A 24,192-nucleotide genomic window follows, 5' to 3' on the forward strand; every position below is an offset into this window, starting at 1 on the left:
GCGCTCACCAGGGACCTCCAAAGTAATATCAGATCTGCCCGCACCTTCATTCCCCATGCAGCTTCCCAGATTTTGACTGTCTCACAGAGAGAGTCAAATACAGCCTCAACCCAGTAGTGGCAGTAACATAAGCTCCCCCCAGGGCCAAAATTTCTGATCCCACACTCAGAAATATCCATGTGAACAATCCCCCTTTTAATGTTGTTTCAGTATAAATTATGCACTGCTCCTTTCCAGCCAACTTTTTTTATCAGCAAAAGTTATTTGGTAACGTTTTTGTTTTCATACTGAGTTTTGATTGAAGAGGAGGAAAAAAGAGCCTCATTTCATTTTCACAGTATCTCAGCAGAGCAAGCACTCCTGTTTCTACTGTGGGATTTTGTTTTTCTCTACAGTATGTCTTGACAAATAGCCATCTCTGATTACTGTGCTTGCACAAGATTTCATTATGGTTTTGATAACATGCCACAATCTTTAAGTTTCAGTTTGATATAAAGAGTCTGTCCCTGAACAGTAATCATGAGAGAGTGGGGAATATTGAGTGTTAGAGTTTCCATATTTTACGAGCTGCCAAAATAAATGATTTAGGGCAGAGAAGCCTGTATTAGTAGCAGATCTCCAGCTTCACTAAAGTAAGAAGCAGTGCTGACGAGTGGGCCAGTTTGTGAGAACTTATTTTTAGGGCTATTGTTATGATTTCTGTCTTCGGGGTGCAGATTCCCAGGTAGTATGAGTTGACCTAGTTGCATAGTCTTCTGTGCAGTTGTGAATTCTCCACTAGCTGATGATTCTCTTCCTAGCCCATGCCCTTCTAAGCATCTGATGCTGATGAGAGAAGACTCTTCCAGGCATGTCCAAAATTTTCATCTTAACTCTGCCCAACACAAGCATCATTTTGATGATTTTCGGCGATTATTGAGGTCTTTCTGATCCCTGCTATGTTAATTCTGTATCTAACTGTGGAAGTTGTATCAGTCAAAGGGGAGTCAAGTTAGTTTTAAACTTTGGCTGGCTGCAAAAGAGGAGTAATACACCAGAGATCAAAGGGAAATATTTTCCAAGGATCTCATCCAAGGGAACTCCTTTTGGATGAAAATATTCCAAGGGCCACACAGAGTGAAAAAAGTCTCTCCAGAGGCCAGAACTGCCCATTTTCAGAATCTCTGTGTTAACAACTTCCAATTCCTTGTTTGAGCAAACTTCTCTGGTGGTTCCTGTTTCACTATATTGTTTATTATCTGTCTACTTGGGAAATTTTATGTAGGTACTGTTTCCCACCACATTAATTTTATCTTATATGTATCTTAAAAAGTAACACTGAACCACTCCCTAAATCTGACACGCAAGGTTGTGTGAAGTTGTTTTTCTGGGAAGTTGCTAACTTCTACATAAATTTCTTGTTTTCATTTGTCCAAGCAGTGGAGTTTCACTAGAAGTGAACTGAACTGAGATGACAAGATATTATCTCAGCAGGATTGTCATCACTCTTTTTCTAATTCTTCTTCTTTTTTTTTTTTTCTGAGACTTTAAATATAATCAGAGAAAAGAACAGTGAAGTCTTTTGTAGATGGCCCAAATTCTGTATAAATTGGGAATGAGTTAGAATGTTGGTACCAAAATTCCAGATTATCTACTAGCCTGACTGTATACTCCATTACTTTCTCTCACAAGCCTGAGAGTTTTTGCATGATTCAGCTTGCTGAATTCATTCCCAATTAGTCATGGTGATTTCCCTTCTTTTGCGTACAGAACTGATGAGTAAAGATCTTGCTTTGGAAATAGCATCCTACACTTGGTGTTCTTTATTTTACGAAATCTACATAGGAGGGAAGGAGGGAAGGAAGGAAGAAGGGAAGGAAGGAAGGGAGGAAGGAAGGGAGGGAAGGGAGGGAAGGAGGGAGGGAGGGAGGGAGAAAGGGAGAAAAAGGAAGGAAGGAAGGAAGGAAGGAAGGAAGGAAGGAAGGAAGGAAGGAAGGAAGGAAGGAAGGAAGGAAGGAAGGAAGGAAGGAAGGAAGGAAGGAAGGAAGGAAGGAAGGAAGGAAGGAAGGAAGGAAGGAAGGAAGGAAGGAAGGGATTTAAATTGTTTATTGCAATTGCTGTAAAAAGTATACAATATAGGGATCAAGTGAAATCTATTGTCTGCTATGCATTGTCCTAAACAACAAAGATTTTGAAAGTCACATTAGCTCGGCTCTTAACTTTACCTTCCTGTGTAGTCATATTATTTTCAAATTACACTTTCAAAGACCCTTGCCTGTTTTAAGGAGTGTACATGGCTTTGTAGTCAGAAAGGAAATTTTCTGAACTGTTGATTTTTCTAAGAAGAAAGGAAGGGGAAGGGGAAGGGGAAGGGGAAGGGGAAGGGGAAGGGGAAGGGGAAGGGGAAGGGGAAGGGGAAGGGGAAGGGGAAGGGGAAGGGGAAGGGGAAGGGGAAGGGGAAGGGGAAGGGGAAGGGGAAGGGGAAGGGGAAGGGGAAGGGGAAGGGGAGGGGGAAGGGGAAGGGGAAGGGGAGGGGGAAGGGGAAGGGGAAGGGGAGGGGGAGGGGGAGGGGGAGGGGAGGGGGAGGGGGAGGGGGAGGGGGAGGGGGAGGGAGGGAGGGAGGGGGAGGGGGAGAGGAGGGGGAGAGGGAGGGGGGGAGGGGAGGGGGAGAGGGAGAGGGGAGGGGGAGGGGAGGGGAGGGGAGGGGAGGGGAGGGGAGGGGAGGGGAGGGGAGGGGAGGGGAGGGGAGGGGAGGGGAGGGGAGGGGAGGGGAGGGGAGGGGAGGGGAGGGGAGGGGAGGGGAGGGGAGGGGAGGGGGGAAGGGAAGGGAAGGGAAGGGAAGGGAAGGGAAGGGAAGGGAAGGGAAGGGAAGGGAAGGGAAGGGAAGGGAAGGGAAGGGAAGGGAAGGGAAGGGAAGGGAAGGGAAGGGAAGGGAAGGGAAGGGAAGGGAAGGGAAGGGAAGGGAAGGGAAGGGAAGGGAAGGGAAGGGAAGGGAAGGGAAGGGAAGGGAAGGGAAGGGAAGGGAAGGGAAGGGAAGGGAAGGGAAGGGAAGGGAAGGGAAGGGAAGGGAAGGGAAGGGAAGGGAAGGGAAGGGAAGGGAAGGGAAGGGAAGGGAAGGGAAGGGAAGGGAAGGGGGAAGGGAAGGGAAGGGAAGGGAAGGGAAGGGAAGGGAAGGGAAGGGAAGGGAAGGGAAGGACAGTAAATCATAGAATCAAGGAAACTGGAAGTGATCTTTGGAGGTTTATTGCAATATCCTCGTCAATGCCTGACTATTAACAGCAGTAGATCAGACTAGCTGAGGTTAACTTGAGGCAAATCTTGACACCTTCCAAAGACAGATCTTCCACCTGGATGTGGTTTCCAGTGTTGTTCTACTCTCCTATTGAAGATTTTTTTCTTTCAAGGTGGACTTCCCAAGCTGCAAGAAGTTGCTCTTGCTCCTTCTTAAACTGTCTGCTACTAATGAGAAGAGCTTGGACCTATTGTTACTGTAAATGTCCTTCAAATACTTGTAGGATGTTGTTAAATCACCACTTCATCTCCACAGCTGCTGAATGGAGGTGCATCTTCCTTCATTCCTCTGGACACACTCCTCCTAGTGTAACCCATTATGCAGTTTCCTGTACTTGTGATAAAAGCACCAAGTTGGCTATTGGTCCACCTAGATACCCAAAGTCCTTTCCAACAAGGCTGCTGCTCAGCCAGTTGATTACTTGATTGTGTTTACTCTGCTCTAGGTGCAAATCTTTGCATTTCTCCTTCCTGACCTTCATGAGACTTCTGTTAGCATAGTCCTCAAGTTTCTTTGGGTCCCTCTGGTTTTGAACTCTCCTGTTTAGTGTATCAACCCCTGGCTTCTCTGTTTAATTAAGTATTGTACAAATTTGTCAAGGGTGTATTATGTATCATTATCGAGGTCATCAACTAAGATACTGAACAATGTCAGTCCTAGTATCAACTCCTAGGATGCTCTACTTGTTGCTGCCTGCCAATTTGTTGTTGCACCATTAATTAAAATGAAGTGCTCTGGCAGGATGGATTTTCAATCCATCTTGCAGACAGTTTGTCCAGCCCAGATTTCCTCAGCTTACAAAAGGGAATGGTGTGGGAAATGATCTCAACAATTTTATAGAAGTCAGAGTGTGTTACACCCTTATGCGCAGAGATGCTCATGTCTTCATCAAACATAGCTGGGTTTAGCTCTGCTAATGTTGACTGTTCCTGATTATATTTCTATTCTTCATGTTCTTGGAAGTGGTAGCAATGTGACAGAGGAGAGTGAAAACTCTTCTGATGGCACAGGTTAAAAGATATACCAAAATGTTCTACCACTCGATGCAAATACTTAAGTATGACTGCATATTAAACCAGTGCTGGTTGTGATGATTCCAAATAATTCAGCTCTTGAACATCTACTTCTCCTTAACAGAGCTTCATTATTGCTGAAGGCCTGATTCTTCTTGTCTTGGTAGTAATATAGTGTATATAATATATATATAAGTATATAATATAATAATAATATTTCTGCTCTAAGCAACTTGCTTTGGCAGGGGGATTGGACTCAATGATCTTTCGAGGTCCCTTCCAACCCCTACAATTCTGTGATTCTGTGATAGGTATGACAATATAAGAGCACTTATAACTATGTAAAGACATAATGTTTTTAATAAATAGAGTTTGCTCATAGCACCAAAAAAAATTTGCCTCTTTCAATACTTGGTTCTCCCAATATCATTTCCATTTCTCCTATTCTTTTTTTTTTTTCCTTCTCTCATGATCTTTAATAAACTATTTTAAATATTAATATTATCAAATATCACTCCTGTACACAGGTCAGGATGTATAGCTCATTTCACATCTCCCACAGTTGTTGTTTTAGGGTTTCCATAAACTCAGATAGACATCAGTGTATCAGTTACATTATGCCATGTGTTCAGGACTTCCCTTAAAGCATTAGGATTATCATTGAATATTTTAAGCTGTTATATATAATATAAATATATTATAAATATTTTATATATTATTAAATATATTATAAATATATATTAAATATATTATGATATAATGTTAAAAAAAAAAAAAAAAAGCTAAAAGGATTTTGTTTTGGTCAAACTGAACCTTTCAATTGATCCCAAATTAATTTAATCTTGCAATCTCCTTGCAGAGAATTTTTGAAATTTTCAAGTGTGGAACAAAGCCAAGGTTTTAAATCCTATGTGGGAAAAAAAAAAAAAAAAAAAAAAAAGATTCTCATTCCCTGCAGAGCTGTAAAATTCAAGCAACAAACATGTACATGTTTTATCCCCTCCTAAATCATGTCAGCTTTCTGCAGTTGAATGCCAGCAGTTCCTGTCAAAGGTATAAGGTATAAAACTGTTCTGGTAGGAGCTGAGCTTCAGAGACTTCCTGGATAACATGGAGATTGTAAAAAATCCAAAATAGATTGGGAGGGAAGACTGCATTCATGTGAAACATGGAAGCTCTGTTCCAAGATCAGAGGTGAGTTTTAAAGGGTCAAGATCTGCTGGTTTTTTAGGATGGCCTTAAGCTTTACTTTGAAGAGATGCAACTTGAAGAAGAGCGTGTCAAGCTAATTAAAAAAAAAAAATCAACTCCTTAATTCACAAACTTTAAAACCTATTTTAATTAAACTCATATAACTTTCCTTCTAGCCCTAGCTGTTTTTTCTTTTAATTTCATAGCATTAAATAATGAGTATTTTCTATGTACCCAACAGTACACATTTTTTCCCTTTCACGACTATTTCCTTTCTCCACCTTGATTATTGTGAAATCTTTTAAATATTCTGTGTTCTTAGCACAGTGGGCTGTAAACCTGTTTTATCTCTAGCTTTTACTAGTCTGCTGCAGCTTGGTAGATCAATCTTGATACTAAAGTCCATTAGTTTTAAGACATTTACATGAGGTTGTGGAGGTAGACACAAGTTGTTGGAATTGTATTGGTGGAACAACCTTTTCTAGCATTTCTGAGTTATTAAAAGCAGCAAAAATGAATACTGCTAAAGGATTTTATTCATGGTACTAAATCAATAGTAACAGTAATAGTTTAATGCTAATAAAATGACAGATACAATTAATAGTTGAAAAATACACCGTCATATGGAAAGCAACCTTGACAACACCTATAATATTATCTAATAATGTCTATCCAAATCATACTGATTTGCAATGGAAATTTAGGTCTTTTTATCTTTCCCTTAAGGCCAACAACTTTCTTGTAGTTTGGTAATTGTCAAAGACGAGATTGCATGCAGTCTAATTTGAATAGGAGTTATGGCCTGTAGGTGGTCAGGGCTATCAGAAGGTCAGGCAGTTCTGGTAAATGTTTAGCAATCAGCAAATTTGAAAAGTTTGAAAATGAAGATCATCATTGCCAATTAAAATATAAATCTGTCCCATTTAATTCCTGTGTAATCAAGGAAAAAGTGTATTATCTTCTCAAGTTAGGTGTTTTTAATATAGTTTAGACACTTGCAATGCTTCCAGTGCATTTCAAATTCATGTTATATCTAATATGTATTAATGTGCCTAGGTTTCTGTCCGAATTATGGATGTCTGGGTCAATTATCAGACTTTGTGCAATTTTTTTTTCTGACGTTTGATGTTTTAATTTTCTTCATTTCTTTTCTTTTTTTCTTTTACTTTTTTTTTCTTTTTGCCATTTTCTCGTCTTCTACTGTATCAGTTCTCTCTAAGCATTCTTTGTTCCTAAAAAACTTTGAAAATACTCCAAATTAGCTTCTGAAGTGCATACCCATTTTAAGAATGTGAGAAATCCCACTGACTTTAAAGTAGTGCCTCATATTCTCAGAGATGGACACACAGTTAAATACAGCACTGAAATGGGGTTTTAATGCTAAGCTCCAAACAAATTTCTTCTGGAACCTGGTGTTTTGGTAAAAGACATTTCTGCCATCAGCTGCTCCTCATCCCTCTTTGGCTCAGGCCAAGAGGCTGCCCTCTCTACAGCTTTGCTTGGCAGAACATCACTCTTCTGGTCCCAATGTTGGGTGCACTCCTGTCCCAATGTTGGGTAGCACCTCTGGACACAATTCAGCCCAACACCACAAGCTGGTGATGCTGATCTTGGTAGCCACCTCCACCTGCTGCCCTGGGAAGAAGTTGTCTACCATGGCCCAGCTCCCTTTCCTCAGGCACTAACAGAGACGTGTAACTCAGAAAAGACCTTAAACTTTTGGAGCTCAATATAAAAGTGATTTAAGGTGCAGAATGCAGTGTGCCAGGAAACACTTCATTATGATTGTAGGTGTTACCCAAAGTACACTAGTGTGTTTAGCATTTTAGATTTTCTACCCTATAACACATGACACAAAGTTTATGCTGCACATGCTTATGTCAGAAAAGGTGTTATAAGTAGAAAAACGGGGAAGGAATTAAAAAGAACAAACAGACTGCTCCGTGCACTCAGTTTCACAAATAGCTTCTCCAAAGTAATATCGTTTTAGAAGATGAATCAGAAAAAGACTATTTACTTCTCTATGAGCCAACAGAACCAAAGTGATTCATTCGACATGACTGAAATATTAGACATCTGTAGCATGGTCAGCAAACATCCTGCTCCTTTATATTCATTATCAAAGAGCCATTGGCAGAACCCAAATTGAAAAGTTAAGTTTGTTTATTTTTGGGACAATTCATTGTATTTTTTCCAGCAGTCCTTCCTACTGTAAGCTAACCTGCATTCATTTAGGGCCAGGCACATCACTGTAAATTATGTCCCACGAAGCAAGAGATGGAACAAATTAATATGGAAAGCTTTTATTTTTAAAACAACAACAACAAATGGCCACAGTCAACAACAAAAAGTCTCATGAACTGGAATTATGAATAAATTACACATACATAGGATTCACTTCCAAGAAAGGAAGGTCAAACAGTTAAAGGAATTTTGAAACTTTGACTGGGACCTATGTGATTACTCAATATTTCTCTCATCAGTTGTTATAAACGTATATATAAGGATGAAAAGCTCATTTAAGGCAGGAAGGATAGCCTGCTGGAAATGGCATAGCAGTTGAATTTAGGAGTAGTGCTGTCTAAATAACTAATCTTTCCACTCTTTGGCTGAACTAAGAAAAAAATTATTTCAGGTCAACCCAAAATGACCTCTTTGTTGTTTTTGCCAAAATGAAAATGAAAGAAAAGGTTTTTCAGTTCTGATCAAATTAAACACTCTGCTTGACTTAAAATACTTCATTTACCTTAGATTTTTTTTTCTTCATTTCAGTTTTACATTAGATTTAGTTAGCTTAACCTCAAGATGTGTTGAAGTGAAAAATCTGAACTTTGTTTTTATAAAAATGGGTGAAAATTAATCGTCTATTTCTTATTTCAACCCAGACTTCATGTGTGAATTGCATCCATTGTTATACCTCAGCTTCCCTACATCAGGAAAATGTCTTGATGTCTAAAGGACATAGCAAAAATTAAATCTCATGACCATGGTAAATAGTCTAAGATTTGTAAGAAAGAAGGAATTAGGCAGATGTATGTAAATGGAAGTCTGTAAGCAGATCCTATAATATTTTTCAATTAAGATTTTAAGAAGACAGCCTGTCACTGAAACTTAAATTGTGAGTTCTCCAAAGATTCACAATCCTTATGATGTCCGGAGTATACTGTAGCCAGTGGGAACACACCACATTTACAACTGTGGAGGATGAATACATTCTTTTTAGATCTGCCTCTGTTGAAGGAGATCCTTGAATACATGTCATTCCACCTCTGTTATTTTCACAATGAAAAAAATTAGCTAGTACAAGGAACGTGTCTGGGAATCAAGCAGACCAGCTCTGCCAACATGGTACTAATTTGTTTCCAATCCACTGGCAAATTATTTTCCTTAAAAAGAGGTTGGGTCAGGGTGGAGGCGGGAGCACTTGTCTCAGAGAAAGAGAGAAAAAAATTTAACAAATATTTTGCAGAAGGTGAACTCAGAGGTCCTGATGCAAATCCTGAACAAATTACAGGGAAACAGAAACAGCTGGTTGGAGAATACCATTGCAGTAAGCACACTACTTCAAGCCCAGTCTGCCAGCGCTCTTCATCTCCCAGCTTTACTGTTTCTAAACACCTTGGCAAAAAATAGTTAGAATGTGTTGCACTTATTCAAGAAAAACAAGAGGAGATCCAATTTATTTTAGGACACAAACTGAAGAGCGCCTTGGGGTTTCCATGCCAGGCCTTTCTGTGTGCTCTGAAAAAAAAAAAAAAAAACAGGTTGCTACAGGGAAGCATAGGAGGGAGTAGGGAAGGCAGAGCAGCCTCGTAAGAAATGCAGGTTATGATCCATAGCTCATGAATAGAGGAATACCGGTGATGTGGGCAGAGCTTGCACTTATTATCTGCTACACAATTAATGTACAGTGATTCTTTTAGTTTTTCAGACGTTTTTCATAGGGCTTTCCAAAAGGAGGTACCTCTGCAGGTGCAGTGATGGGGAAACATCTCACTGTGGCATGTGAGTGGCTCAGAGCTGTATGTATCCCATTACTCCTTTACCTTCTTCTCTGTGGCCAGCCTCCAAGGTTTTTATCCATCTGTTTCATGTTGCCTATGTAATCTTTGAAAGGATGTGTTGCCTTCAGCATGACTGAATTCTGGTTTGGACAGAGATCAAATCCTACCAAAACCTAAATATTGGGTAATGATTTTTTACTTTATAGAACATAGATCAAGTGAAAGAAAGAGTAAGAGAGACGGGTGAAGGTTGCAGTAATGGAAGGATCTTTACTGTTGCAGGCTATTCAATAACTGAAATCTGGAATTGCATGAGTTCTGTTTCTTACAAGTTTAAATACTGAGTTGTTAAGGATTCTTGAAAACTTCAGGTCCAGAATGGATGATGTTCTAGGAAAGATGCACTAGTTCATCCAGAAACGGCTGGCTCACCGCAGGACTCTTCTGGCAAGACATTGTGACCTGTGTTCAGTGAGAAACTGGAGTATATCCTCTGAACGGTCCCTCGTGTTCTTCAAATATATGAGTCTGAATACTTCAGCTCCGTTTACAAACAGTTAGTGGGTGGTTAGTAAATTTTTCATAGGCTGTCAATAAAAGACTAATCAGTCTGTATAGTTACAGTGTGATTCTGTAACAGCTTCTATTGATGTACTGTCTCTAATGCGGTTTGTAAATCCTTTGTTGAAGGAGACTTAATATAAAGTGTTACAATGACAATAATAATCAGAATGTGCAACCAATTCTCCCTCCTCTGCTGCCAGCAATGCTGATAATGAGCTAACAGAAGCACTGCTGATTACTGCCATGAAGCCTGCAGGGAGCAAAACCCTAAAAGCTTTTATTAGCAACACCAAGACACACTGCTGTTTCTTTCCAAACCAAAATGAACCACCTTTTCTATTTCTCAATGGGTACAACCATTATTCTTATTGCATTCCGTTGCATGGTATGATTAAAAAAAAAAAAAAAAAGTGATACCTGTGTTATTAGTTAGCTCCAAGTACTGTTTTGAGTTTTTTATCCAGGCAGTTCTATTTTATTTATTTATATATTTGTTTCCTTTTGAAAGTGAGAAATGTGGCTTTGGGACTTCATCTAGGGAAATTTGGCACGTTGCTGTCTTTTCTGAGTAGATAAAGTGCTTTGGAAGATTTGAATATTGATTGCACTGGGAAATAAAATCCTGAGTGCATAAGCCAGGTAAAGCAATGGGGATGCAGAGGTCTCACCACAGCCTGATCCCTGCTTCAGAGTAACCATTCCACGGGAAAAGGAGAGTCTTACTCTGTATTTGACCTGTATGTTGAGGCAACAAACAAGAAAATCAAGAATTGCAGGGTTGAGAAGACTTGGATTTTCTTTTTGATATGCATTAATGAAGTAAAGTATCTCTTTGTGTTCTTTATTAATTTCACAAAGGCAGTGAATGATGCAGAAATAATTCAGGTCATTTTTTGTTATAAATTTAGACTCAGAATAAAGATGAGGTAAACACTGTAGAAATGGGCTCTTGTAGAGCATGCTCATTTCAAAAACCATAAGCTACATTAAGAACAGTGCTGCACAGTCACAGTTCTCCTTGGCTCACATGGAAGCTGTTAAGTGGCCAACACCTCCAAAAATCAGGTTTGAACTGTCTTCAGCTGAGACCCAACAAATGAATAAACAGATACAGTCCCAAATGTGAGGTGGTCGTGAAAGTGAAAATCGCAGTAGCTTTTGGCTGCACTTTTGTTGCACACCTAAGAAACAAACCATCTATAGTTTAAAAACAAGACAGGGATGGGGGAGCCCTTGCTGTCATCTTTTTTAGGTGCTGTTGAAACAGAGCCAACAGAGCAGCACAGGGGATCTTCAAGAAGCCAAAGTATTATTAATTATTATTATATTTATGTGCTAATGCTGATAATCTTAAGTAACTGTGAGAATGTTTCAGCCTGGCTGAATCCAGAAGTATTGTGTAGATGCAGTAACTGTCAAGAATATGAGCTGTGGAGCAACAAAAGCCACCTGCGTTGCTCATGAAGGTCTGGAACCAAAGTACCGGAAAGACGGGGTTACATGCCAAGAAAAGAAAAATCCATTTTGTATGTTCTACATATGGACCGAGGCATGAGGCCCATAAAGATGAAAAGCTGCCGCTAATTTTAGTGGGATGTTTCTATGACTAATGGGATGTGTCAGTTATAGGTCCTCTGGATTTGCCACAGTGCCTGCTTGGAGCTGGGGAAGAAATGTTTGATTCCCAGATGCACACCCTAGAAAACCAACGTTCCCACGAGCAATGGTGTACCTTTAAAATAATGCTGTAATGGTGATGAAAATAAAACACAGTCAGATCCTGAGCTTTCATGGCTGAAGGCAGCAATCAGTGAATCATCACATTGCCAGAGCTGACTTCATTTGCACTTTGGCAAATCTGTGCAGCAAATTTGAAATCCAGGTATTATTATTTTCAGTCAAAATTCCAGCAACTGACATCTCTTGCTACTTTTCAAGTAGCCCCTAGTGAGTAGCCAATGCTAAAGGACTTTGCCATATATGCGGGAGCACAGCCACTAAAAATAGTCAAGCATGTGCCTACAAGATGGCTTAGTCTGAGCAGGGTTATAAAACACACACTGGACATGTGATTTGCTTTGCTGTCGTATTTTCTGAGTTGTGAGCAGCAGGCTGCCAAAATAGAACTCGTTTGGTGATTTCTTCAGAGCCGTAAGCTTAAAACTGGTTTTTCTGTTCTTAATTTATGTCATGGAGTCTCAACAGCAATTTAACGTGAAGCCTCAGAGTAGGGGAAAGCCAGCTACTGATGTCTGCAGGCTGGTTGAACGCATGCTGGCAGAGACCTGGAGTCAGAGGCTGCACTGGTAACTGCTTCAAAGAAGTGGCTGCTCAATCTGCAGACAGTCAGATTGTTTTCTTTCAGCAGGTGACACAAGAACTGGAGCAGAAGTCTAGAAATGCAGATGGGAGCATCTGGATACTGTACCTGAGAGTTACATGGCTGACTTGATATAAATAAACAACATAATGTACACAACTGCAGTGGTTGAAAATGCAGCACAATTATTTTCACCTCCAGATAAATAGTTCATTTCTTTCCTGAGTTATCATTGAAAATGTAGAAAGTGATTCAAACACTATGAACTTTAGAAAATTTAAAGGAAACTTTAGTTTGAAACAATTTCAGTGTTAAAAATGATTTCCTTTGTTATCCTTGTTAAGATGGTACATGATGTTTTTTTCAACATGCCAAGCTAGAGCTAGAAGGCGAAAATACCTAATATTTCCCAACAAACGATGCTCACATGAAATTTGTAGTCATAAGCTTCTGAAATTTGACCTATCTTTCATTAAGCTTTGTAACCTTCTGACAGTTCTCCAATCTTTATCCACTTAAAGAGAAGTTTTTTTTTTTTTTTTCATATATATAGCTTGGATATAGTTGTTTCCAAATCCGCAAAACTTCATAAATCTATTGACAAGAGAGCACCATAATAATGTGGCTTTGTTGAGAGCCACAGCAGATTTCAGGCTGTAATACATCATTTTTTACATAGAAGAAATTAGCAAGGCACATCAGGGTTTATTTTTAATGTTGCTTGTTTGATTTTGCCGTATAAATCAGTCTTGACAGGAACTTGTCACAAAAAGCACTGCCACAAAACTTTGCTGTCAAGAATTTCAACCCAAACATCAGTGTGGGGCTCCTAGGGGAAAAGAAAAAGAAAAAGAAAAAGAAAAAGAAAAAGAAAAAAGAAAGAAAAAAAAAAGAAAGAAAAAGAAAACAAACCCAAAATCAAGAGAACCAAAGCCTATATGCTAAATATGATTAATATACTAAGCCTGAAATTGATCTTTCTGCTACTTGCAACAGCTCCTTGTGAAAGACCATTAAAATTATTCATAAAGAAACTGTAACAGTGCCATCTGGTGATTGCTGCTGAACTTGTGCCACAACTGTCATGGGAAGAATCACACTGAGAAACTGTACAACAAATGTTTAGCTGGAGCAAGCTTGTGTTACTATGGAAGTCAAGAAACCCTACCAATAAATGATAGTTGGTGAACTAACCTAAACTAACCCTATGTTGGGCATAGAAGGGCATCTGAAAGTTTTCTAGTTGTGGCTGGATGTGATTGTTTACTTTTCTTTGATATTTTCATTCTTTTTTTTTTTTTTTAATTTCCTTCCATTTCGTGAAACTTCCTCATGATCCAGAGATTCTCCAAAATGGCTCATCCATGTCAAAGACTAAACCCTTATTTTTTTGTGAAAACATCAGCACTCCATAGTGTGTGCAATCTGCATTTTTAATGTCTGTATTTTTGAAAAATAAATAATAGAAAAGATATTGCTGGAGCTTTGTTTAAAAAAGAAAACAAATCCAACAAACAATCCCCCCCGCCCCCCCCCCCCCCCCCCCAAAAAAAAAAAAAAAAAAACGCATCTCATTTCCTAATTTGTAGTCTAGGTCTAGGTGGAACTCATTTTGTTCTAATTTTCTGCTTAAAATGTAGGAACCAACATCTGAGCTAGTCATTGGGGATATCCTTTATAGTTAATGGAGATAAAGTGTATTTACAATGTGAAGAATCTGACCCATTTTTACATCTACTTGCTAAATGAATCACCATGTACCCTGGAACTACCTACCTCCAGCTGCTGAGCACAAAGGGAGGGAGCATAGGGAGACTCTCTGCTGCAATCCTTCACACTACAGCTGGCTACACTGAGCCTGACAAATGCCACCCCACTGCATGCACGATACACTTCTTGCCCCTTCCTTGTAAATAGCTTCTTGGTATCACTCACCTGCATAGCTGGTGCTGCACAGAGCAGAGCTAGCTTTGGGTTTGTTTTGTCAGCAGCGACTGTTCTAAGAACACCATCCTGGAAACAGTGCCTTCAGGAGGGTTGGAGGAAACCAAGCAGAAGGAAGGCACAGGGCAAACACTCCTCCTGCTGCACAGACAGGATCTCTTCCCAAGAGCATCTTTGAACCAAAGCCAGATAGGAGGAGCACAATGACCTTGCCACTAGACCTACAAGAATGTGGAGGATCCATGACAGGGAAGTTGTTTTATGAACTAAGGCAAGCCTACAAGCTCATGTATTAGCCATATTAGGGAGCCTGTGCACACACCATTATGTTGTACCAGCCTGAACTGTGTTGACATAGACCTACTACACAGCACTGGGAACCTCTGGTTTGGTCTCTAATTGTAAGACTTTCTTCTTGCTGCTGGTTCCCATTCTGTAATTATTTTATTTTATTTTATTTTATTTTATTTTACTTTAATCTTATTTCATTTTGTTTTATTGCCCCACGTGTTTGATGGGCATCAAGTGTAGGCATTTTTTTTACTTTGGAAATAGATGCAGGGAAATCTAAGCAGCTACTGCCCATGACCTAAAGGCCACCCATAGCTATTAATTCAAATTCTTTTTGCAGCATCTACATATATGAGCAGCTACAGGGTGCAGGTGATCCAGTCAACTCTGTCTTCAACATGCTGTGAGAAGACAAAAAAATGATATAATGGCCATTACTTGTTTCTATTTCTTAGTTATTCATGTGCCTGACCCATGGTCTCTCTTCCGTCCACCACACCAAATTTATGTGCACATAACATATTCATGAAAACCCAAAGTGTATCATTTGCTGCCAGCCAGCCTACATTGAATAAATACAAAAATGAGACTATGTTACAGTGTGGGAAGTGTGATATCAAAAATATGTGCATAAGTAAGGGCTCACCTCGTAATTCATGTGTGAGGGAATGAATATGACATAGCTAAGAGTTTTCATTGTTAATTTTTTTTCAAGCAGATTTTAATTGTTAACATGCAGGAGCTGTGGCTATGTGTGGTCCGTCTCCCATCTTCCACTTTTGGCAGTTAGAGAGTGTTGGTGAGGAACACTGAGTCTGAGCAGACTGTGATGCTCTTGAATCACCCACACAAGCACTTACAGAGATGGAGCTGTTAAATGAGCTAAAATTCCCCCACCGACCACTGCTGCAACCACAGAACTGATGTCTCTCAGGGCAGCATCCCTGCCTTTGACTCCTCAGCCCCAGCAATGTCTGCTTAGACCAGAGCCCACTCCGCTGGTACAATATGGCAAATCTTGCGGTTTACTGCCTACAAACCTGGTCCTGCTGCTGTCTGCCATGGAGTTGCCCACGTTGCCTTTGATGAAGAGGACTGGAACAGACATCGCTGATTAAAGAAGCCTGTTATGATTCTAAGTGTCTTCTACAGTGAGTTTCCCAATTAAACTTGGGCATTGTAATGCACTATAGGCATTGTAATTGTAGCTACACATGTTCTGACTTTCAGAAAAGATTTCCTTATGTGTTTTAATGCTGCATACTCAATGTGAAAAACAATCACTTTGCTGAAAAATTATTTCTTTCTGTACATGGGGGGGGCAGAAATATCCTTCAGTTTCAGCCTAAGTTTTGTTGCTGTTGTTTTCAAAGTTATTATTATTATTATTATTTAAAAAAGCAAAATAGAAAATATTTCTTCGGCCACTCTGATAAAGCACGATAAGCCAATTGTGATGACTTGGTATTTTACCAGTATTTTCTATACAAGGCTTTAATAAGCTTTTCTCTTCAGTGGCTACTTCTGATTTTTTGCAGAGTCCAATTAACTCTTACCTGACCAATAAGCATATGAATAGCTGTGAGGAAACCGGCATAGCAATGGCTGTCACATTGAAATATGCTTATGAACACATTCTTGGTTCTTGTGGTTTTACGGTTTTCAGCAATGCTCATGCTGAATTCTGTTATATTTTTGCAAATTATACTTAGAAATCGCAAAATCCTTTTCTTTCTTAATGTTGAAAAGATATAATTATCAAAATGTTATCTGATGTGATGTGGCACTGTGAAACCAGTCTTGCAGAAAATTGTTTCCAGCAAGTAGTAGTCCTGGTAATGGTTTCCACTCACACTTCCGTTCTCCAACTCATGTAAAAGACTTTTGAAGCTCAAAATCTATTTGGTGCTATTTAAATAGAGAAATTATCAAGCACAGTAGTTATTTTGTCTTCCATTTCTCTATTCACATCTTAAAAAAAAAAAAAAGCATCGTTAAAAAAAATGTGAAGAGCTTCAAGAAACTTTTTGGACTCCCTGTTGTATATATATGGTATAATATGCCTGCTTAAAAAATAACTTTAAGATTCTTTTTAACAACTTTTTTTTTTAACAAAATGTCTTATAAACAAAAAGAAAGAGGATAATTCTATTTTAATGAAAACTCAAAAAATCTTCCCCTTTTCAATTTTGCTCATGTGAATGGCAAATGCATTAAAAGCTCTAAGCAGTCACAGTATGCCTGCAGCCCATCTCTTTTTCAGTGTATGACTTTTCTAAATGAAAAGAAAGAAAGACAAAAAAAAAAAAAAAGCAGTAATATAAGAGATGAACATTATCTGCAATGGATATGCTTTTACACAAGCTGACTGACTGCACACCTGGATAAACCTGAAAGCCTCTGGAAAATCCAGAAATAGGTTGTGACAATTGCTCAGCGTGTTTTGGGTGGCTTACAGACAGCATGATTGCAGAAATGTGATGTTCCTAGCATGAGAGAGAGATTATAGAAATATCATTGCTGGGAATCAGGTAAATACTTTTTTCCACCTTCATAGGAAAGCCTCCATTTAGATAAGATTTGGTTCATGGTCTGTGTTTTTGTGGTCTTTTTTTATTATTATTATTATTTTTAGGACCTGAAAGAAGAACCTGAGAGGGAACAACTGTCTCTTGAAAGGCTGCAGATGTATAGTCACCAAAGATATAACCAAAGATATTAAGCGGAGATTCTTCCTCCACTAAAGAGAGAAAAAGGGCAAAGCTGAGTGAAAGGAGAGTTTATACATTCTTCCTTGAGTTAGTTGTGTTTACAAGAGACAGGCAATGCTTTGCAGAGTGTGAGTCTTGGAGATATTCTGAGAACACTTATTGCATGTGCTGATCCAAATGCCTGCTATTATGGTACATGCTGCACTTTTTGATTTCATCAGCATTCATAGACCAGATAGATATCATCCACAGGACTGAATAACGTAACTGAGCAGAACCAGGACTGTTTCTTGACATAGTTCAGAGATGTTTTGAAAAGACTGAAGTACTGTCATCTTCTTCAGGGCTGAAATGTCCAGGTGGTGCACTCTATATATTATGGGTAGAAAGCTCAGGGGGAGTACGTTTAGATGTGAAGACTAAAATGTGTCCTTTTCAATATCGCTGGAATAGATTTCTATATCCACTTGAATATATTGCCATATATGTAAGAAATGATGCAATGAAGTATGTGTGAGCAATTTATGCCTTATGTTTAAAATCACCTATTATAGTCCCTATTATATTTGTAATATTTACACTTCATATAATGCTTACTGGGTGCATTAGACATTTGTTTAAAAAAAAAAAAATTGAAAATGTGAAAATTGAGAATTTGCAGAGTTAACTCTGGCAGACCAAAGTACAGAGGCTTAATACTGCTTGCCCTATTTCCCCTGAGTTTTGTTCAAGAGTTACTGTGATATATAGTGGGGAAAAAAAATGGAGCCAATGTACTTACATGTGAAAACACATTCCCTTACACAAATTAAAAAAAAAAAAACTTGTTTTCAGCATGTATTCTATAGAAGCCTGGCTATATCATTATCCTCCAAAAATCCTTAAACTCATTTAATTTATCCAGCCCTAAACCTATGTGCAGCAGAACTCATGCAGGAATGAATGTCATCAGCATTGTGAGGTCATGGCAATTTATGATAACTAACACTAGAGAGAACAAAAGAAAAATATTTAATCAATTATACAGACACTATTTCTTCATTCAAGAAAGATCTTCTCTGCTTCCCTTTCTTCTTCTGCAATCAACATCTATGCAAAATGCTGTATTGCCTCAAAGTGAAGACTTCTCTATGGCACCACAGCAGCAAATAGTGCAGTGGCTCAAAATTTGCCAGGTGTTAACCAAGGACAGTGACTTGGGTGTCTGAATAGTTAGGTGTTCCTCAGATTTTCTGTGATATGCAGGCAGGAAGCAGAGGAAGGCACGAATAATCCAAGAGGAGGCCAGGTCCTACCAGACAGCGTCTGCTATACCTTGGATCTACAAATAGGGTCAGCTCACCTTGCTGTTAGACTTTGGACCTCTGCAATACGGTTTTCTGTTCCTGAACACTTTATCAATGAAAACAAGAACTTATGGGGGGCAATTTCTCTGGTCCGTTCAGGTGTGTGCTCAAGAGTGAGTTATGCTGGACTCTGGCCATACCTGCCCTTCCCCACCCATGGCATAGAGGCACCACAGAGTGGATGTAGGCCTGTGCATGTCTACACTGTAGATGTCTAAAGTTAGGTGAAACTATCTCATCCTTTCTGGCCTGTTGTGACCTTGAGCCAGTGAGGTGGGTCACTGGGACCGTGCTTACCCAGCACAACTCCCCCTCCATCCCAGGCCCATCACTTCAGACACCTGTGGGTGTCTCAGGGGCCACAGCTGACGTGGGGGTGGCAGGGAGACATATTGACCTGTGCTGGGGCACCAAGCAAAGCTTGGGCCTCTGCCCTAGAGCACCTTGGCCACCTCGCTGTCCCCTGTCAGGGTGGGGGGACACTGCCCACCAGGGTATCTCAGGTGCAACCTCTGAGGTGTGAAGGGCAAAACCCCAGTGGAGTAATGGTCAAAAACTTGAGTGGCAAAGCTTTTCAAGGCAATTTTCTTTCGCTGGTAGGCAGGAGGCGCCATTTAACAGCTTGTGAAGGGGACAGGAGGCGAAGGGCCCTGGCAGCAGCCAGGTCCCTGCCGGGACGCCCCAGCGCCGAAGCAGCCCCGCGGCCCCTTGGGCGCTCACACGTCCGGCCACCGGCATCAGCTCGAAGGAGAAAATGTTTTCCACCTCCAGAAGCTGCAGCTACAAGGCTGTGGGTACAGCAGAGCCTGAACCCTGCAGCTGTGTAGCCCCTCTGGCCCCTGCTTTGTGGGGCTGTACACCTCAGCCCCCAAAACCGAGGCAGGGAAACAGGTAGTGTGGGTACATGTTGTCCCAAGCTTGGTAGAGGATTAAAAAAATATAATAATAATCAGCAAATGCATTGAGTGTGATCATGGGAATCCCATCTAAAAGTATAGCAAACACTCCTTACTGTGTGTTTTCCCTCTTTGAAGTCCTTTAGCACGGGGGATATTTTCATACAACTGATACTGGGGAGAGATGCTAACACAAACATTACCACCTGGCAAAAGCCGACCAAATAAGCCACAGATGAAATGGGGTGGGATTCGGTCTGCTATGCTCTAGGGATTGATCTGCTCTTCTGTATGAAAAGTGTCACAGTTTCTTTATGTAAAACAGTTAACTGGAGAACATTCATTTTCTTTCTATCTAAATAATAACGATAAAAATAATAAAAAAATCACTAAAAAAATCAAAACCTATTATCCTATTATCAGGTTAGAAATTTTTGAAAATATATTTGAGGACTTTTTCATTTGTATAGTCTATAGTCTTTACATATGTGTCAGGAGAGGTATGGGAAAGGGAGATGAGAGGATAAAAAAGGGAGAGGAGAGGAGGGGAGCAGAGCGGAGCGGAGAGGAGCGGAGCGGAGAGGAGCGGAGAGGAGAGAGAAGAGGAGCGGAGAGGAGCGGAGAGGAGAGGAGAGGAGAGGAGAGGAGAGGAGAGGAGAGGAGAGGAGAGGAGAGGAGAGGAGAGGAGAGGAGAGGAGAGGAGAGGAGAGGAGAGGAGAGGAGAGGAGAGGAGAGGAGAGGAGAGGAGAGGAGAGGAGAGGAGAGGAGAGGAGAGGAGAGGAGAGGAGAGGAGAGGAGAGGAGAGAAAAAAAAAAAAGGAAGAGAAGAGAGGGAAGAAGAGAAAAGGAAGAGAAGAGAAGAGAAGAGAAGAGAAGAGAAGAGAGAGAGAAGAGAAGAGAAGAGAAGAGAAGAGAAGAGAAGAGAAGAGAAGAGAAGAGAAGAGAAGAGAAGAGAAGAGAAGAGAAGAGAAGAGAAGAGAAGAGAAGAGAAGAGAAGAGAAGAGAAGAGAAGAGAAGAGAAGAGAAGAGAAGAAGAGAAGAGAAGAGAAGAGAAGAGAAAAAAAAAAATAGGGTTTTTCAGCAAAACTTTCCTTTAAATAGAAAAGGCATTTTCAGCTCAAAATAATTCAGCAGCAGGAACACAAAAGTATGTAACTGTAGCAAGTAGTTAAACCACATGAATAAATTTACTCACCTGCATAGCATGATTTCCTAGTTTGCATAAAGTTTATGAACTGCTCATATGTCAGTAGGGTGGATTCCTGGTAAAGAACTGATTTATTTCAGCGGAGTAATCCTAGTGCAAAATTAGTATAAGAGCAGGGTAGGTGTCTGGCTTCACTGATTCCTGATTTACATCACGAGCCAGCGGAACTGAACTCTGACATTTCTTCTTAAACATGCTTAGTATTAAATGAAACCGGCTTGTTTGACCTAACGTTGTTCGCTGTTCCACGGAGATAATATTAAACTCTGTCCTGACACACACGTACATTAACCCAGATGATCCTAAAGGAAAGCTGAACTTGTGCATACATTAGAGGGCAGAATTCACCCCTGTACTTATAATAACCAGAAATTTCAATTACGTAACTGGTACACAAAGAATTTTAGATCAAAATGATTGCTGAATAAAAGCAAGCTCTTTGCTGGCTTTATCACTCAGCCAAGTCAATTGGAAAGAATGTATAAACTTCACCTTTTGCCTACTCCATCTGTCTATTCCTCAAAAGCTCCCTTTGCATAGACCTTCCTCTGGTATTTGTCTACTGCACGGCTACACTGTGTTTTCTATTTTATTTTTTTCATTTTAACCACAACCATCGATTCTAATAAGAACTGGCAATCTGTTGAGATTTTGTAAGATAATACTGTTTTTTAAGGCTTATGCTTTGGGATGACTGTAAAACCAGCAAAAGCTGTGCCTTGGAGAGGTTTGGGAAGGCGCAAGGTGCTAAGCGGCATCCTCCACCGCAGCCACCCTCTGGGACACGAGGAGTTTAGAGGCGCAGGACCAGGTCTCTCACTCAGCCACCTGGTAGAAAGACTCGGGGTGTTGGGTATTGCTTTTTTCCCAGTGAATTTTCTCACTGGACGAGGATTCAGCTGAGAGCTCATCTAAGGCTTTTGCAAGCTGTGGATTTTCTGCTGACCCACGGGGGGAGCTGCAGGCTGTTGCAAGCCTCCCCCTTCCCTGGCTGATGGGGACGGTGTGGAGAGGTGTCCGCTTTTAACTGGGTAAATCGCTGCTTGGAATAAATAGCCTGCGATGGGAAAACAGTAATCCAAAAACCGATGAGGAGCTGAAGCTCTTTTTTTTCCACCTACAGCTGAGAATGTGTTTGATAAGCAACACCTAAAACATGTTAGGAAGGAGACAGTTTGTTTGTCTGAGTGTGACTTTCTTGGCAGCAGGATTTCTCCCTAATTTATAACCATTATGTAAACTTCTGACTTCCAGATTCACACTGTGAAAATATTCAAGATGAACTAATCAGGGTGGAAATCTGAAATTGTTTCTGCATGGTTTATATCCCCCATCTGGCAGCACAGAACAAACAATACGACCCTGATGGTGTTTACATGAGTTACCTTGTTGGAGGAAATGATCGTACTTAGAAAATTGTCCTTGCTCTAGAAATTTAACAACTTGTTGGCCTAAACAAGCCTTTATATCTTTTTAATCTCTTCTTTTTTTTGTTGTATATGTTTGAGGAGGGGGAAGTTATTAACTGTGAATTGGAGCTTTCGCACCACATCTGTCTTTTAACTGTGAGCCGAACTTAGGTTAAATGTTCAAAAGCTACAGTTGGTCCCTTTGCTTGCTTCCTACGGGGAACTGAACTGGTGATCGTTCTCAGAAATCCCTGCTAGCATTATTACCTATTAAGACATTCAGTGCGGCTGTTTTCTTGGCTGTCAGCAGTTTCAAGAGGCTCTGCAAATGCAGTGTGCGCATTCAAAAAGCAGAAACGTGCTCTGTGATTTTAATTTTGCTGCAATCTAAGTGGAGTTTCACTATAGCAAAGTTTCATACGGCCAGTTTTCATGGGGTGGGACTGGATTTGCAGTTCTGTCGTTCACTAATACATATATATATGTATATATACTATGGGAGAGTTAGAGAATGGAAGGAATAGCTTGACAAATGCTAAGTATGATAACAAGAGAAATTTGTCTTCAGAAACTCTGGAGTTTTCAGCAACTTTAGAAGAGAAATTTTATGTCTGCCACTGCCTTGCAGTGCAGAACATTTTACATGTTTGTAGCAGAGAGTCTGAAGCTGCTGAAATGTTCCAGAAAAAAAATATAAACACATAACATTATACCATGAGAATTCATTATCCTTAAATTGTTTTAGAAAGTATGGTCATTTAAATTAAAAGTATTACACAATGTTAATAAGGGGAAAAATATGCCTTTTTTCCTTCTTCTTCTTCTTTTTTTTTTTTTTTAACCTAAAATAAGTGTGGCCTTGTGTAGTGAGCCATTTCAAGTTTTTGGCTCTAGTTTGTATTATTCTGTAGTTTTCATTTGGCCTTCTAATGATCACTGTGAATTAATGGGATATGACTATGTCATGTGAGCTTTCCAAAAATAATTGATGGAATTATATTAAATTTATTTTACTGTGAATTCCATCCATGTTCTCCCAGAAAAAAAAAATCCTGGACACAAATAATTTATATATATATATTTATTTTTTAAAAAAAAAAAAAAAAAAAAAAAAGGCTTGTCTTTGAGGCTGAAGTTTAAAGTAATTTTCCAAAAACTTAAAATTATAATTAAAAAGTGGATTTTCTTTCATTTTAATATAAGGAGCCAAAATAATGCATACATTACATTAAAATTTTGGCAGATATTATTCAGTTATTTTTTAAATCAAAATCAAATTTATATGCTAAATGATTTACATTTAAATTGTCTTATATTTCTTAGCTTGAAGTTTTAAGAAGATCTGAAGAAAAGCAACGTATCCAGTATCCCAAGATGATACTGCATTAAGATCTGGCTTGTAAATAAAGTAAATATTTAGTCTGGATTTTGCTTATTGGTGTGTTTTTATTTTTTTTTAATGAATGAAATGTTTGCTGTTGGAAAGAGCTGCAGCTATATAAAGCAGGAAAAAGATCCTACACCAAAGCAAAAGTAGGATCCTACAGCAATGCAAAAATACCATTGACTTAAGGAAAGAGAATTAGGTCAAATTATACGAAGGAAAAAAAGGGAGCTTTCAGACATGAGACAAAAATTTATATGCTGAATGCAGTGCAGTGTTAAAGAGATCCTGAGGGTGTTTGAACATGACAAAGCTTTAGGAACTGGGAGACATGCAAGAAAGTTGTGAACATTTCAAAAAACATTTCCAGCTGATCTAAAAGACTGAATTACATATTACTCAATAGAATGCAAGGAAATAAAATTAAAAGATTTCTACGAAAGTACTTTTTGTCTCATTTATAGGTCTAACGTGAAGAATGCATATTTTAATTTTCAATCGCAACTTTTTTTTTTTTTTAACTCAGAGCTCAAAAGCAATTAATTATGAAAGCTGCAAGGGCTATTTTAAAGCACATAGTTACTAAATATTTGGTGACATGAATACTCTTATCATTACTTATAGGAAACGTAAATTCTGGGG

The 24,192-nt window shown here is 39.5% G+C and overlaps 2 long non-coding RNA genes across 2 annotated transcripts in view; one reads left to right on the top strand and one right to left on the bottom strand.

Annotated features, from left to right (window-relative positions):
• The window catches only part of LOC136790533 (uncharacterized), a 78,047-nt gene extending 56,555 nt beyond the window's left edge, over positions 1-21,492 (bottom strand). Inside the window, exon 1 of the long non-coding RNA XR_010830646.1 lies at positions 20,746-21,492. This is a non-coding gene — a long non-coding RNA (uncharacterized lncRNA). The remainder of the gene's footprint in view (positions 1-20,745) is intronic.
• Positions 15,518-23,592, top strand: LOC136790534 (uncharacterized). Its single transcript, XR_010830647.1, has 2 exons — positions 15,518-15,749; positions 23,490-23,592. It is a non-coding gene; the product is annotated as an uncharacterized lncRNA (long non-coding RNA).
• The last annotated feature ends 600 nt before the right edge of the window (positions 23,593-24,192 follow it).

This window comes from Anser cygnoides, chromosome 3, assembly GCF_040182565.1.
Source record: "Anser cygnoides isolate HZ-2024a breed goose chromosome 3, Taihu_goose_T2T_genome, whole genome shotgun sequence".
Lineage (NCBI taxonomy): Eukaryota > Metazoa > Chordata > Aves > Anseriformes > Anatidae > Anser > Anser cygnoides.